Below are 15589 nucleotides of genomic sequence, written 5' to 3'. Positions count from 1 at the left end.
CAGGTTAATAAATGAATAAGTGAAATGTATTATAATCTACTTGTTTTGGTGTCGGTTATTCCGCAATTTAGAACTTTTTAAAGGCTCTGTACACATAAAAATCATTAACAAAAGGTATTATAAGTGATTAGGCCACATTTCATGGGCTTCCTGGGTTAATAATATAATAGATCCAAGATGTTCTCCATCAGCCCCGCAGCAGTCACATGCTCTCGGGCTCAGGCCGACCTGAACCATTCGAGCTTCTGCAGAGCTCATCAGGCTCAAGGTGTATCGTGGGAATTAAACTGTTTTATTTTGCATTTATATTTTTACTGGCACAAAAAACTCTCACTTTAGGCTGACGTGCAAACATTTCTGTGTCAAACCTCAACAGTTCTAAGTATTTAATACGTTTTCTGTATGGTGTGGATTAACCAATCACAGCCCTTGCGGTCCACGGCACCTCGACACGAAGAGACTTTTGGACGTAGGAGCACGAAGCCTCGGGCCTCGAAGTCTAAAGAATAAAATTTAAAGAATGAAGTCTGAAGAATAAAGTCTGAAGAATGAAGTCTAAAGTCTAAGACATACAACTACAGTAGGTGGCGGTAACATAACACTTGAATACAAACCGCCATAAAACACCAAAGACGAAGAAGAAGAAGAAAAGCTTTCTGATTGGCTGCTGTGTGCGCGGGATCGCGTGCGGTACGTCTGTGTAGAGATGACGGAGAAGCATACATCAGCCTTTACGTTCAATTAAACTACACTTAAGGGTTGTATGGCAGAAAAAAATAATGTGATCATGTATTATTTTCATTTTACCATGATAATTATGCATAGTAGGGAATAAACACACAACAAACATGCATACACATACACACAGTATGAGCATGTTCAGTAAGCATTGATCAGCTAATCAAACTTAGCCTGAATGTAAAGGAGCAGGGAGGGATCTGCAGGGAATTTAGCATATAGTCTATATACAAATGATGTTGCGGCTCATATTTAGATGCAAGCACAGATGGTAGATCAAACTGCAATATTACTTACAATTTGCTGTACAACAAGTTGTAGCGCATCCTTTCTTTGTCTCAGCAGACATCGGTCATCGTCCAGTGAGAAGATCCGTTTTGGCCCATGAGCTAGTACCATGTTGCTGTTGCAGGTAATGTGTTTGACAGAGTGGAATGAAGTATAATGGAGCTTTACTGTAGTAGTCATAAAATTGTGAAGTTTGATATACACTTTTTGTGAACATTAAAGGTGGTATGGACGATTTTTTTCAGCAATTTTTTTAATCATATTTCCTCGTGGCGTGGATAAATCATTAGTCCTGCCACATATCAATCAAAAAACGCACCTACCGCTCACCTGCACGTCCCCACGTTTCCGCGTGCCTAAGCGCATGGATCTATCATAATATAGTTCCCTCAGTGTACGGGGCAAAATGAAGACGGAGAAAGACAGTTCGAGCTGACGCAGAAGTGGACAGAAATCTACGGGAGACGAGCGATGCGCTCCGTTGCGCTAATAAACAAACGCACGTGTGTGTTGTATCAGTCCGCACGGGGGAGTGCGCATGCGCACTTCCGCCTGCGTTCTCAAATCGCCGAAAAATCGTCCATACCGCCTTTAACTATGCCTGCGCAGCTAATGTGCTTGAGGTTTTATCAGTTTAGGTAAATGCATTTTAGGAAAAAGCAGCATGTGTTCTCCAATGGAATTTGAGGAAAATGTAAATAAATAAAATGCATATATCAACAAAGCTATAATAATATAATTTACAGTTTGTGTGTGTTATTTACCAGTGGAACCCATTAACTAACACAAACCACGCACATTACGAGGACTAGTGATTTTGTACAGATACTTTTCATGTGCGTCTGGCATAGAATGTCGTATTAACATACAGGTTTCTTGTGCATACTTTATACTTTTGTTTAAAGATATGGTGTGCAAGCTAATAAGATGTCATATACAATTTCACATTTGGTATATCAAGTTTTATAACTTTATAATGTCTATGGAATATGAAGCCTTCCTAAGCACTCCAAAAATACCTTAGTCAACTTAAATGCCTCAGCAAGTTAAGACATGTCAGATGAAAGTGAGAAGCTTGAGACCTGTAAATATGATCACAATTACAGTGTAGAATGTATATACTTAGAGACTTTTAATTTGAGGGTCCAGGTTTGAAGTCCTGTTGGGGCGTAGATTTATCTTTTTAAAGGAGCAAACTGAAAAGAATCCATTCTGAAGACCAATATGGTGTTTTGCAGCTATTTAACACAGAGAATGCTTTTTCCACATTTTGTTATGTTGCAGCCTTATTCCACAGCGTTTAATAGCGTAGAGCAGGTTTTCATCAAGGAAGTCTCTGTAACTATTCATCTTTCTGTGGATTCTGACTATTCTTCCAGTTCCTGCTGCTGAAAAACCTCCCCACAGCCTGATGCTGCCACCTCCATGCTTCACTGTAGAGATACTGGCCAGGTGATGAGTGGCGCCTGGTTTCCTCCAATCATGACGCTTCCTATTCCTTCCTAAGACAAAGAGTTCAATCTTTGTTTCGTCAGACCAGAGATCTTTGTCCTTCAGGGGCCTTTTACGAACTGCACGTGGGCTGTCATGTACCTTTTACTGAGTACTGGCTTCAGTCTGTCCACTCTACCACACAGACCTGATTGCTGTAGAGATGGTTGTTCTTCTGGAAGGTTCTCCTCTCTCCACAGAGACACGCTGGACTGTCAGAGTGACCATCAGACTCTTGGTCACCTCCTTGACTAAGGCCTTTCTCCACACAGTTTGGTCGGGCCCAGCTCTAGGAAGAATCTTGGTGGTTCCAAACAGTTTTCATTTTACGGATGATGGAGGCCACTCAATGCTGCAGAAATGTTTCTGTCCCTTCTCCAGATCTGTGCCTTGATACAGTCCTGTGTCGGAAGTCTAGAGACACTTCTTTGGATTTCATGTCTTGGTTTGTGCTCTGACATCACTGTTAGCCGAGGGACCTTATATAAACAGGGGTGTGCTTTCCCAAATCATGTCCAATCAACTGAATTTAGCACAGACTCCATTCACATTGTAGAAGCATCTCAAGGACGATCAGTGGAAAAATGACGTGCCTGAGCTCAATTTTGAGTCTTATGGCAGACGCTGTGAAAACAGGCACGTTCTAGACTGGGCTTTTTTTGCATTTGTATTTTTAATAAATTTGCAAAGAATTCTATCAACGTTTTTTCAAGTTGTTATTATGGGTATTGTTTGTAGAATTCTGAGGCAAATAATGAATTTAAGCTGCTTTGGATTGATGCTGTAACACAACAAAATGTGGAAAAGGTGAAGTGCTGTGAATACATTTGGGATGCACTGTATGATTTCTCTCATGCACGAGGATGTTTAGGACAATATTTAGTTGTCCCATAGGAAAAACTGAATTCAGTAGTATTTGTTATAATTAAACATCACAATGACTTAAATGTTGTTACTTAATTGGAACATTTGTCCTACTCATAGTATTAGCTCAAAGTCTAGAACGTACCTGTTTGAATAAATAGCATCACACAAAGTCAGTACCAATTGCAGGTAGAAAGAAGGATAACACTGTACATATGTGTAAACGTATATGTCTCATTAGTCTTTTAAGACATGATTTGGTCCTCCAGCTTTTAAAACTGTTGTTGACAGGTTTCAATTGCTGTGGAAGTGTTTCATCCAGTGTTTTTATGTGATCCATGGTTTGTGTATGAGATAACAAGAGGCCTCTTTGACCCGGTTCATGGGCTCATTTTCACACAAATGGTCATGTTGGATCATAAAAATGCATTATCTCTTGTAGATTCCTAACAATCAATCAATTAATCAATTTAAATCCAGAATCCAAAAATACAGCCCTTAGTGAACCAGGCCCAAGTTGTGTGTTTTCCCGTGTGCTGCAGAACGCTGACTGAAGTGTCTGTGTCGGCAATGAAGCATTTATCATTCAGCCGCTACGACAGAGTTTGTTAGTTTGCATCGGAAAGTGACAGCTGACAGACGCAGAGCAGCTGTGGCCCACTAAACACTCAAAGTGAATGGCATTAAAGTCCTCCAATGACTTCTCACTTCTCATGCTCCCCCTTGCGTATAAACAGAAGCTAGACTACAGCAGGACGAGTAAGACTCATTTACAATGTCATAAAGTTATTATCTAATCAAACACATCCAGTTGTATATGTTTCAATGACATGTTTAAGTCATCTTTTCTCCTCCCCTCCCTCCAGGAAGCACTGACCAATCACGCAGCCCTCCTCATCCAAAACACTATATATTTTTGTCAATTATTAGAACACATTGCTTTCTGCCCATGTAACCTCAGAAAAATAGTCAGCCATAACAGATGTGTTTCATAGTAAAGGTTATTCATCTTCTTTAATATCCATAATCTGTGGCCAGTCCATTTCTAAGAGCGGCTTACGTTTTATCAAAAGCACTCAAACAGGAAATGGGAGAAGGTGAAGAGTTGATCGATGTCTCATTAAAAACATATGATACACTGTGAGATAAAGGCTCAAAGTCGTTACGTGGAGGTGAATGAGATTAGGAAGGCTGGGGTCAATTGGAAAGCAGGAAATGATCCTGAACGTGTCTGTGCTCAGATAATATAACAATAGGGAACTGTCAAACATATGCTTCCTAAATCATAGAATCCAATATAATAGCAGCTTTTGTGCTCAGATCCCAATGTTATCATTCCTGAAATGTCCTGACTCAAGGTTTGCCCAAGGATTCGGTCAGGTGAACTTAGACAGTACTTAAATGTCACAATACAATATCCAAAAAGTCACAGTACCTTGTTGTTGTTGTTGTTTTTACAGGATCAGGTCAGTCATTTGTTGTCTCTTTCTCCCGTCTTCTCTTCAACATGCAGAGCCCAGATAGCTCAGTCGGTAGAGCATCAGACTTTTAATCTGAGGGTCCAAGGTTCAAGTCCCTGTTCGGGTGCTTTCGCTTTTACACATGGCATCTAAAGTGACTTGTAGTACTGCTGTGTAGACAGGGCCGGCCCCAGATTTATTTGTCAAGTCTAAAATAGTGTTTGAATACATCGAAGGGGGCGCAAAAAACTCCGCCAAGCAAAAAAAATTAAAATATAAATAAATAACCCCCCCCCCGCAGGCACCTGCCTATACGGACTGTGTGTAGAATTAAATGGAAGCAACAAAGGTATCTTTGGTCTCTCAGTGGACAGTGGAGCGATAGTTCCTGAGACTGCTCAAAGGGCTCAGGCAGAAGGCTTGGAAACTATAACCACCAAAAATAAGTCTCCTGAGGAAGAAACATGTCCTCATTCAAAACCAAATGTCTTTAAAGGATTTATTACAGCAAGAAAAAGTACTACTAAGATGTGCGCATCTTCAACAAGCTTACATTTCTTTCTCATATTTTAAGTGTCTCGTCTGGTTATACATTATGTGGTTTATGGTGCATGTGTGAGAAAACACAAATACACCAACTGATTCATGGTTCACACAACCAGGATGCGATGTCATCTGTCTCTGGGGCCAAAAAATGCTTTATTTTGTGAAAACGATATCTTAAAAACAACAGTGTGCCTCACAGATTAGTTTTAAATGTTGTCTTTTCCAATACTAAAACAGAGTTTCTTTCAGACCTCTGAAGAAGAAGGTTTTGTCTCACAGCAAGAAGCCAATCACACTCCTATTGTGAGATAAGAAAAGACTTCACACCTTTACGGCCCTTATAATGCAAATGTTTTATACTTGAAGTCCGAGCACATTCACCAGGCCTGTCCTGGTCTTTTCAGTGCTCTATTTGCATTTTGTACTTTTTCCTTGCTGTGAAGGAGGGTCGAAGGACAGGGACTGGGACAGTTCTCTCCATTTGCTTTTTTCCTGTTAACGTTAGTTAATCTGCTTCTTTACTGTCTTTACAACAACAAAAAAATAAATTCACTGCAAAACCTTTAAAGGCTACTTTATTTAACAAAAAATGTGTTTTGACCTAAACAGCGGACTATGGCCATCATTGCCCTTTTGTTATGCGCCTTCAAAATGTTTGTACTACCAATACTTATGGTAGTTTTTTTAATTCATTCATGTGACTGCTTTTACTTTGACTACTGTCACATGATTAAACATTTATTTTTCTCAAAACATGGAAAGTTAGGGTTTAAATTTCCCCGCTCAGACCCCGGTGGAAGGCGTAGCGATCATGGGCACTCCATAATCTAATGAATTAGATGCCTCCCCCCGGAGTCTGGAGACTGGTGGTGGTAGATGTGGAGAGAAGGTAGAGAGGAGGATTAGGATGCAGAGGAGGAGGAGGGGAGGTGGTGGGTGGCAGTACGGTTTGAAGCGGCCGAGCCATCTGCCTGGGGGCTTAAATGCGACCGCCTGGGCGCTGATTGGAGTGGGGAGGAGTGAATTGAGAGCGTTGATTGAGGATGGGGAGCGAGGGGCGATGACGCAGACGTCCCCTGTCCTTACACCCTCCTTTCTTGGTGGAGGTGTCCTTCTGTGGAGGCCGACGCAGATTTAAGTTAGGTCTTCCAGGTGAACTTACGCAGGCTTCATTTGTGTAAAAATGTAAAATATACATGTTTTAAAGAATAATGCATAATATGGGACCTTCTTTCTGGTCTTCCTGGACTCACAGATATTTCCCAAACATTTCAAATGTCAAGGAGGAATTTAAATTGTAATTTCGCTGTTGTATAAAAACATCCCAAGAAAAAGCTAAGAAAAATCAAGAGCAAGTGAAGTGCATAAGAGTAAAAAACTGTCCTCAAAAAAGGTCAGTGCGCCTTATATAATCCAGTGCGCTTTATATGTGGATTAATTCTAGTTGTGCTTACTGACCTTGAAGCGATTTGTGGTACGCGTTTTGTTTCGCTTAATGTGCCTTATGGTCTGGTGCGTCCTATAGTATTTTCAAGGTGTGTGTGTGTGTGTATATATGACGTGGTTTGGCCCAGCCCTGTGGAGTTTAGCACTGAAACAGGGAAGCATCCTTTGTTCCCAGTTTGTAAATCAGACCCAAAAAACACACATTTAATATATTTGATTTGCCAAAAGTAGATATTTCAGTTAAAAAAATGCATATCTTCTTATAATACATACTCATGCTACTTATAACAGTGATTTAATAGTTTTATTGTACAAACATTTTGAGGATTGAAAACGCTGCAACACAAATAAGTCATTTTTGTTCCTTTTATTTTCAAGTGGACCCCTCCATGCATGTTTTGTCTACTTACTGTAGGTGGTTGGTAACTTGAGTAGAACTCTGAATTAAGATTTTACCCATCAATCTGGAAAAGATCTCGCCTCGGAACAAGCGGGACAAGCCCAGAAATTTAACTTGTGTATAATCAACTTGAGAAAAAAGCTCAGACATATTTCCTCCCAAAAATGCACAAAGTGCTCCCCTCTGCACATTTTGGAAAAACAAAATAGTCACTATTTTTGCGAAAGTAGGTTAAAGTACGTCTGTCGGCGACCCCATGTTTGTTTTGGTGGGTTTGGCCCATGGTTTGGCCGCTTCACCTTTGGCTTCCGCCCAAACCACACTGCTGCGCTGTGATTGGGCTAGTTTTTGCACCTCTGGTGGTTTGGGCCAAATCACAATCAAACATTTCAGCAGGAGCCTAACAAGATGGAGAGTTCTCTGCCAAAGTTAAAGGCGGTATGGACGATTTTTCGGCGTTTTGAGAACGCAGGCGGAAGTGCACATGCGCACTCCCCCGTGCGGACTGATACAACACACACGTGCGTTTGTTTATTAGCGCAACAGATCGCATCGCATCGCTCGTCTCCCGTAGATTTCTGTCCACTTCTGCGTCAGCTCGAACTGTCTTTCTCCGTCTTCATTTTGCCCCGTACACTGAGGGAACTATATTATGATAGATCCATGCGCTTAGGCACGCGGAAACATGGGCACGAACCGCACGCGGCTGCAGGTGAGCGATAGGTGCGTTTTATGATTGATACGTGGCAGGACTAATGATTTATCCACGCCACGAGGAAATATGATAAAAAAAAATTGCTGAAAAAAATCGGCCATACCACCTTTTAAGTGTTTGGAGTCTTTCTAGGGCAACTACTCAGTTGGTTTGAGGCTTTAATCATTTTAGTCCTTTTCTTTTTTAAAGGATTCTTTGGCCCCGTAAGCTTCATGAGACAGGACGGTTTAGTGTGAAATGGGAATGAGAGAGAAGGGAGGACATACAGTAAACTGTCATAGTTGGGATTCAAACTTGTGACTCTGTGGCAGGGCCGGCCCAGCCTATAAGCTAACTAAGCAGCCGCGTAGGGCCCCGAGGCGTTAATAGGGCCCCCAATCTGGCAACCCGTCTTATGCGAAGTGCAAGCGCAGCGTGCGCCACTAGTGTAGTAGCGCTGCTGGCGCGGCAGCGCACACGGCGGTAACATATAACGCACAAACCGCATTTATTTGTAATGACAATCTGGCAACCAAGACCTCAAACCTGCGCTGATTGTGCAACTTCATTGTGCGCGAGCAGAACGAGAGCAAAACATAAACACAACAGAACATGGTCCTCATGTCCAGAGGAATATATCTCCTGGTGCCGAAAAACGAAAGAAGAAACTTCTTGACGATGTAAAGAAACTGCAAACTCAACAACACTCTCCAGGTATTGAACTTCTCTTACAAAGAGACGGTTAATGCTGCTGTTTGAAACAACACGAGTCTGTCACGTTAGTTCGCTCAGGCTGGAGGCGACGAGAGCTCTGCCCCGCGCACAATATGTCTGAATGAAAGATAATAAGATTAACATTTACACCAGCCCGGTAGTGTGAAGCCGGGGAGGGGCGTCTATGCCCCGGTCACGAAGAGGCGGAGATCCGGTCCGGACGAGCGCCGTCTCGTCCAGAACCTCTGACGTGAGACTTTGGAGTGAACAGTGTGCGGCCCCTGTCCCGGGCCCCTGTCCCGGGCCCCTGTGCAGCCTCAGTTAGAGATGAGCGGGTTTGAGTTTGCGTCCCTCTCTGTCACATCACCATGTGTGAGATCAATCGTGACTCGTGATGTCTGTTTTACTTTGACTTCTTAACGTGGAATGAGAGGAACTAAAGGTTTATGCGTGTAAGGTCCATCAGCCAATCACATGAGTCCAGTGTGTGATGTTCTGATCAGAACAAACATTTATATTGTAATTCACTTTTAATAGAGCAATAAAACATTTCAATTTATTTAAAAAGCATCATTAGACTATTTGTTATAAATTATAATAAATTGATAGTGAAAAATAACCAGACATATTATAATTACGTCTGTTATAGAATAATACTATATATTTTTATATAAGTGGCAAAGTTGCAGAAACACAGTCTCTTCACAATAGCTAAGCTTGGACCTTCACTTCTAGTTCTGTTCATTCTCTGGGAACATTTTTGCATTGTTTTATCAGTGTTAATTGTTAATCAAGCAATGCTTATGCCATTTGTTTAATTTAATATAACTTGTTTTGTCACTTTGGCAAGAAGGAACAGTTGGGAGCAGTAAAAGATAAATTAGTAGGGATAACTATTAATTTTACATTTTCAGTTAAAATTAATCAATTTGATCATAATTATTTTTCATAGCTAATATTGTATTGAGTAATTAAGTACACTAATGTATTAATAACTGGCTTTAGTCATTTTCTCCTGGCACAGTTTCATCACATCATCATTTTATAGCATTACAACCTCAACATTTTACTCTTACTTTAGCCGGCTGGACCACATTAAAATGCAGCAGAATACACGAAAAAGGTCTGAAAATCTCTGGGGGAGGGCCCCCAGACCCCCCCTGTTCATTAATTTAAACTGCTAATGTGGCTGTCGACCCTTAACGCCCACAAATACACCCAAAAACATATCTGGGACGTGTGTTATTTGTTCAGGGAGTAGAGGTGATGTCAGCGGAATACCAAGTTGCATTGTGGGATTTAAGTTAGCAATATTTGAGCTTGTGAGGTGTTGAGAATAAACTAACTGGCAAACGGATGCCCAGGCGTTTTGGTGCGCTTTGTTTGCGTTGAAGAAAGTTCCCATATGTGAATTGTTTACTGACAATGGCAATAAAACTGATTCTGATGACGTGGTGAGGGGCCCCCAAAAAAAATTTCGCTTAGGGCCCCCTGGAGGCTTGGGCCGGCCCTGCTCATGGAGCCTGGCATATGTGCTAGCGCCTTTCCCACTCCACCACTGAGCATTTATCACAAGTTGTAATCATTTGTCAGGCAGCGACTGTGTTAACAAGGGTCTAGCGTTTGTATGTTAATATAATGTTTGATTTGTTCATCATTTAGTTAGTCACTCCGGTTTAGTTATTAGTATATTATTAGTGCTATTCTTTTACGTTTTTATTTACTATTTGTAACCTGATCTCCAGCTATAGTCCAGCCAATCACGTCTTCTTACTCTCCGCCAATCATAGTCCAGCACCTGACGGGACTTCTGTGCGTTTAGTGTTGTTTTTCCCCCTTCGTATGGCACAAGGTGCCTTCGTCTGCTTCCCGTTCGTCGTGTGCTTTTCCTGTGTGTTTGGTCCTTGAGAATGTGAGTTTATTCCTCCTAATGATTCGTCTTTGTCTGTTTTAACTGTGCTATTATTAGTCATTACCCGTCGTTAGTTTGTTTTATTAATCCGGCTCCATCTCGACAGTGCGCAGGTGATGCGTTCACGGCCCATAGGCCAGCATCACTCCGCAGCACGCTGGCGCTAGTAGTGATGCGTTCAAGGACGCTCGGAATTTATAGTTTTTGGCGAGAAAATGGCTTGAGATCATTGCTCTGCTGTGTTGCTGTGAATGTTGCTGCTTGTATACTGTATATTTCCCATTTGAACTTGTTTTAACGTAGCTAACTATTCACACATCACACACTGTTTATATATACTATGTTTATCTGCCCATATTCATTGCATTATTGTGTGTTATTTATTCATTATTCCCTGTACTTCTGTATTGTAGAAACCAAACATCAAACCACACATCAAACCTCAAACATCAAGCAAAATAAAAAGTGATAAGCAAAGATGACGTCCTCCTTTGTTCTGGCCGGACAACCTGGGAAGATTGGGGAAATATATATCCAGAAATTATACAGTCCTTCAGAGGTCGCAAGATTGGGTCTCCTTCCCAACGCCTCATTTACAGACTGTGTTCGCCAGAATGCAACGTTATTCCTTTGTCACAGTAATACATGTTTGTTTGTTTGTTTGTTTCATCATAGTTAATACTCAATACTCAGCACATACTTGTCACAGAGTGGTGGTACACTTAACAAAATACTAATGAGACCCTTTGTAGACACAGGAGTGACCAAGAGGGACTGAGGCAAAATAAAGGTTGATATCATTTCTTACAAAAATATATTTATAAAACAGATAATAACAAATTAAACAAATTAACTGAAAACTCTTTACTAAAGCAGATAAAGTAAATAGACTCAAACTAAAACAACTGAGCTACCTAAGCTCCAAGCGCTGAAAAGACATGTATGATTGTTAAAGATGAAACATTATGAGCACAAACACAGCCTCGGTCCTTTACCACAGACTCACAGACAACAGACTCACTGACAGACCGCTCACTGACAGGCCGCACACAGACAACAGGCTCACTGACAGGCCGCACACAGACAACAGGCTCACAGACAGACCGCACACAGACAACAGGCTCACAGACAGACCGCACACAGACAACAGGCTCACTTACAGACCGCACACAGACAACAGGCTCACTGACAGGCCGCACACAGACAACAGGCTCACTGACAGGCCGCACACAGACAACAGGCTCACAGACAGACCGCACACAGACAACAGGCTCACAGACAGACCGCACACAGACAACAGGCTCACTGACAGGCCGCACACAGACAACAGGCTCACTGACAGACCGCACACAGACAACAGGCTCACTTACAGACCGCACACAGACAACAGGCTCACTGACAGGCCGCACACAGACAACAGGCTCACTTACAGACCGCACACAGACAACAGGCTCACTGACAGGCCGCACACAGACAACAGGCTCACTTACAGACCGCACACAGACAACAGGCTCACTGACAGACCGCACACAGACAACAGGCTCACTTACAGACTGCACACAGACAACAGGCTCACTTACAGACCGCACACAGACAACAGGCTCACTGACAGACCGCACACAGACAACAGGCTCACAGACAGACCGCACACAGACAACAGGCTCACTGACAAGCCGCACACAGACAACAGGCTCACTGACAGACCGCACACAGACAACAGGCTCACTTACAGACCGCACACAGACAACAGGCTCACTGACAGACTGCACACAGACAACAGGCTCACTGACAGACTGCACACAGACAACAGGCTCACTTACAGACTGCACACAGACAACAGGCTCACAGACAGACCGCACACAGACAACAGGCTCACTTACAGACCGCACACAGACAACAGGCTCACTGACAGACCGCACACAGACAACAGGCTCACAGACAGACCGCACACAGACAACAGGCTCACTGACAGGCCGCACACAGACAACAGGCTCACTGACAGGCCGCACACAGACAACAGGCTCACAGACAGACCGCACACAGACAACAGGCTCACAGACAGACCGCACACAGACAACAGGCTCACTGACAGGCCGCACACAGACAACAGGCTCACTGACAGACCGCACACAGACAACAGGCTCACTTACAGACCGCACACAGACAACAGGCTCACTGACAGGCCGCACACAGACAACAGGCTCACTTACAGACCGCACACAGACAACAGGCTCACTGACAGACCGCACACAGACAACAGGCTCACTTACAGACTGCACACAGACAACAGGCTCACTTACAGACCGCACACAGACAACAGGCTCACTGACAGACCGCACACAGACAACAGGCTCACAGACAGACCGCACACAGACAACAGGCTCACTGACAAGCCGCACACAGACAACAGGCTCACTGACAGGCCGCACACAGACAACAGGCTCACTGACAGGCCGCACACAGACAACAGGCTCACTTACAGGCCGCACACAGACAACAGGCTCACTTACAGACCGCACACAGACAACAGGCTCACTTACAGACCGCACACAGACAACAGGCTCACTGACAGACCGCACACAGACAACAGGCTCACAGACAGACCGCACACAGACAACAGGCTCACTGACAAGCCGCACACAGACAACAGGCTCACTGACAGACCGCACACAGACAACAGGCTCACAGACAGACCGCACACAGACAACAGGCTCACTGACAGGCCGCACACAGACAACAGGCTCACTGACAGGCCGCACACAGACAACAGGCTCACTGACAGGCCGCACACAGACAACAGGCTCACTGACAGACCGCACACAGACAACAGGCTCACTTACAGACCGCACACAGACAACAGGCTCACTTACAGACCGCACACAGACAACAGGCTCACTTACAGACCGCACACAGACAACAGGCTCACTGACAGGCCGCACACAGACAACAGGCTCACTGACAGGCCGCACACAGACAACAGGCTCACTGACAGGCCGCACACAGACAACAGGCTCACTGACAGGCCGCACACAGACAACAGGCTCACTTACAGACTGCACACAGACAACAGGCTCACTGACAGACCGCACACAGACAACAGGCTCACTTACAGACCGCACACAGACAACAGGCTCACTTACAGACTGCACACAGACAACAGGCTCACTGACAGACCGCACACAGACAACAGGCTCACAGACAGACCGCACACAGACAACAGGCTCACTGACAGACCGCACACAGACAACAGGCTCACAGACAGACCGCACACAGACAACAGGCTCACTGACAGGCCGCACACAGACAACAGGCTCACTGACAGGCCGCACACAGACAACAGGCTCACTGACAGGCCGCACACAGACAACAGGCTCACTGACAGACCGCACACAGACAACAGGCTCACTTACAGACCGCACACAGACAACAGGCTCACTTACAGACCGCACACAGACAACAGGCTCACTTACAGACCGCACACAGACAACAGGCTCACTGACAGGCCGCACACAGACAACAGGCTCACTGACAGGCCGCACACAGACAACAGGCTCACTGACAGGCCGCACACAGACAACAGGCTCACTGACAGGCCGCACACAGACAACAGGCTCACTTACAGACTGCACACAGACAACAGGCTCACTGACAGACCGCACACAGACAACAGGCTCACTTACAGACCGCACACAGACAACAGGCTCACTTACAGACTGCACACAGACAACAGGCTCACTGACAGACCGCACACAGACAACAGGCTCACAGACAGACCGCACACAGACAACAGGCTCACTGACAAGCCGCACACAGACAACAGGCTCACTGACAGGCCGCACACAGACAACAGGCTCACTGACAGGCCGCACACAGACAACAGGCTCACTTACAGGCCGCACACAGACAACAGGCTCACTTACAGACCGCACACAGACAACAGGCTCACTTACAGACCGCACACAGACAACAGGCTCACAGACAGACCGCACACAGACAACAGGCTCACTGACAAGCCGCACACAGACAACAGGCTCACTGACAGACCGCACACAGACAACAGGCTCACTGACAGACCGCACACAGACAACAGGCTCACAGACAAGCCGCACACAGACAACAGGCTCACTGACAGGCCGCACACAGACAACAGGCTCACTGACAGGCCGCACACAGACAACAGGCTCACTGACAGGCCGCACACAGACAACAGGCTCACTGACAGGCCGCACACAGACAACAGGCTCACTTACAGACTGCACACAGACAACAGGCTCACTGACAGACCGCACACAGACAACAGGCTCACTGACAGACCGCACACAGACAACAGGCTCACTTACAGACTGCACACTGACAGCAGCCTCACTGACAGACCAAAGTAAACATGACTACACATCATACACTCGCAGTTACAGACAGACACAGACGGCACATGCAGACGGTTGCAGAGCTCAGAGGCAGGAGCCGTTTACCTGCAGCTTTTATGAATTTAATTTTCATTACAGCAAAATAACAACTGTCATTCATTATTTGTAGGGTAAATGAGCTTGTATGCTCGCTGAGTGAGTTCAAAGTGATCACAGACGTCATCAGAGAATGTGGCATGTTGACTGCCGTATCTTTACATGTTTATGCGCAGTAGCTGGAGAAATCTTCCCCAAAATCAACCATAAATCATGTAATATAATTTCTATTTTCCACGTTGTCACCTCTTATATTTCAGCACAGAATTCTCCTGGGACGGGGCCATTCTCGTTTCACTGGCACGCCTCCCTCTGTTCACACGTGCTGATAAAAATGCTAATCATGCACTCTTCTCTGTGCTCCTCCGTCAGCTCATGTCAGGCCCACAAGGCCCAGAATAATTAGCATTTTATCAATATCTAAGAGTGTAGCCTTGACCCAACGTGCCCCTGGACACTATGAAGTTAATATCATTAGAGAAAGATGTTTTTTTAACATGATTAAACAAAAAAATAAGGATTAGTGCCAATTTTCATTTTAGCCATTTTATTATTTGGAATAGGGCTGCAACT

General features: G+C 44.4%; 1 protein-coding gene across 1 annotated transcript in view; it reads right to left on the bottom strand.

Moving 5' to 3' along the window:
- Positions 1–15589, bottom strand: part of LOC140373919 (LHFPL tetraspan subfamily member 6 protein) — a 287086-nt gene that overhangs the window by 160348 nt on the left and 111149 nt on the right. The gene's annotated exons all lie outside the window — the stretch shown is intronic.

The sequence above is a fragment of the Eucyclogobius newberryi genome, unplaced genomic scaffold (genome assembly GCF_026437365.1).
Source record: "Eucyclogobius newberryi isolate DKJ021-1_F unplaced genomic scaffold, fEucNew1.0.hap1 SCAF_10, whole genome shotgun sequence".
NCBI lineage: Eukaryota > Metazoa > Chordata > Actinopteri > Gobiiformes > Gobiidae > Eucyclogobius > Eucyclogobius newberryi.
This window is presented reverse-complemented; position numbering and strand designations above follow the sequence as displayed.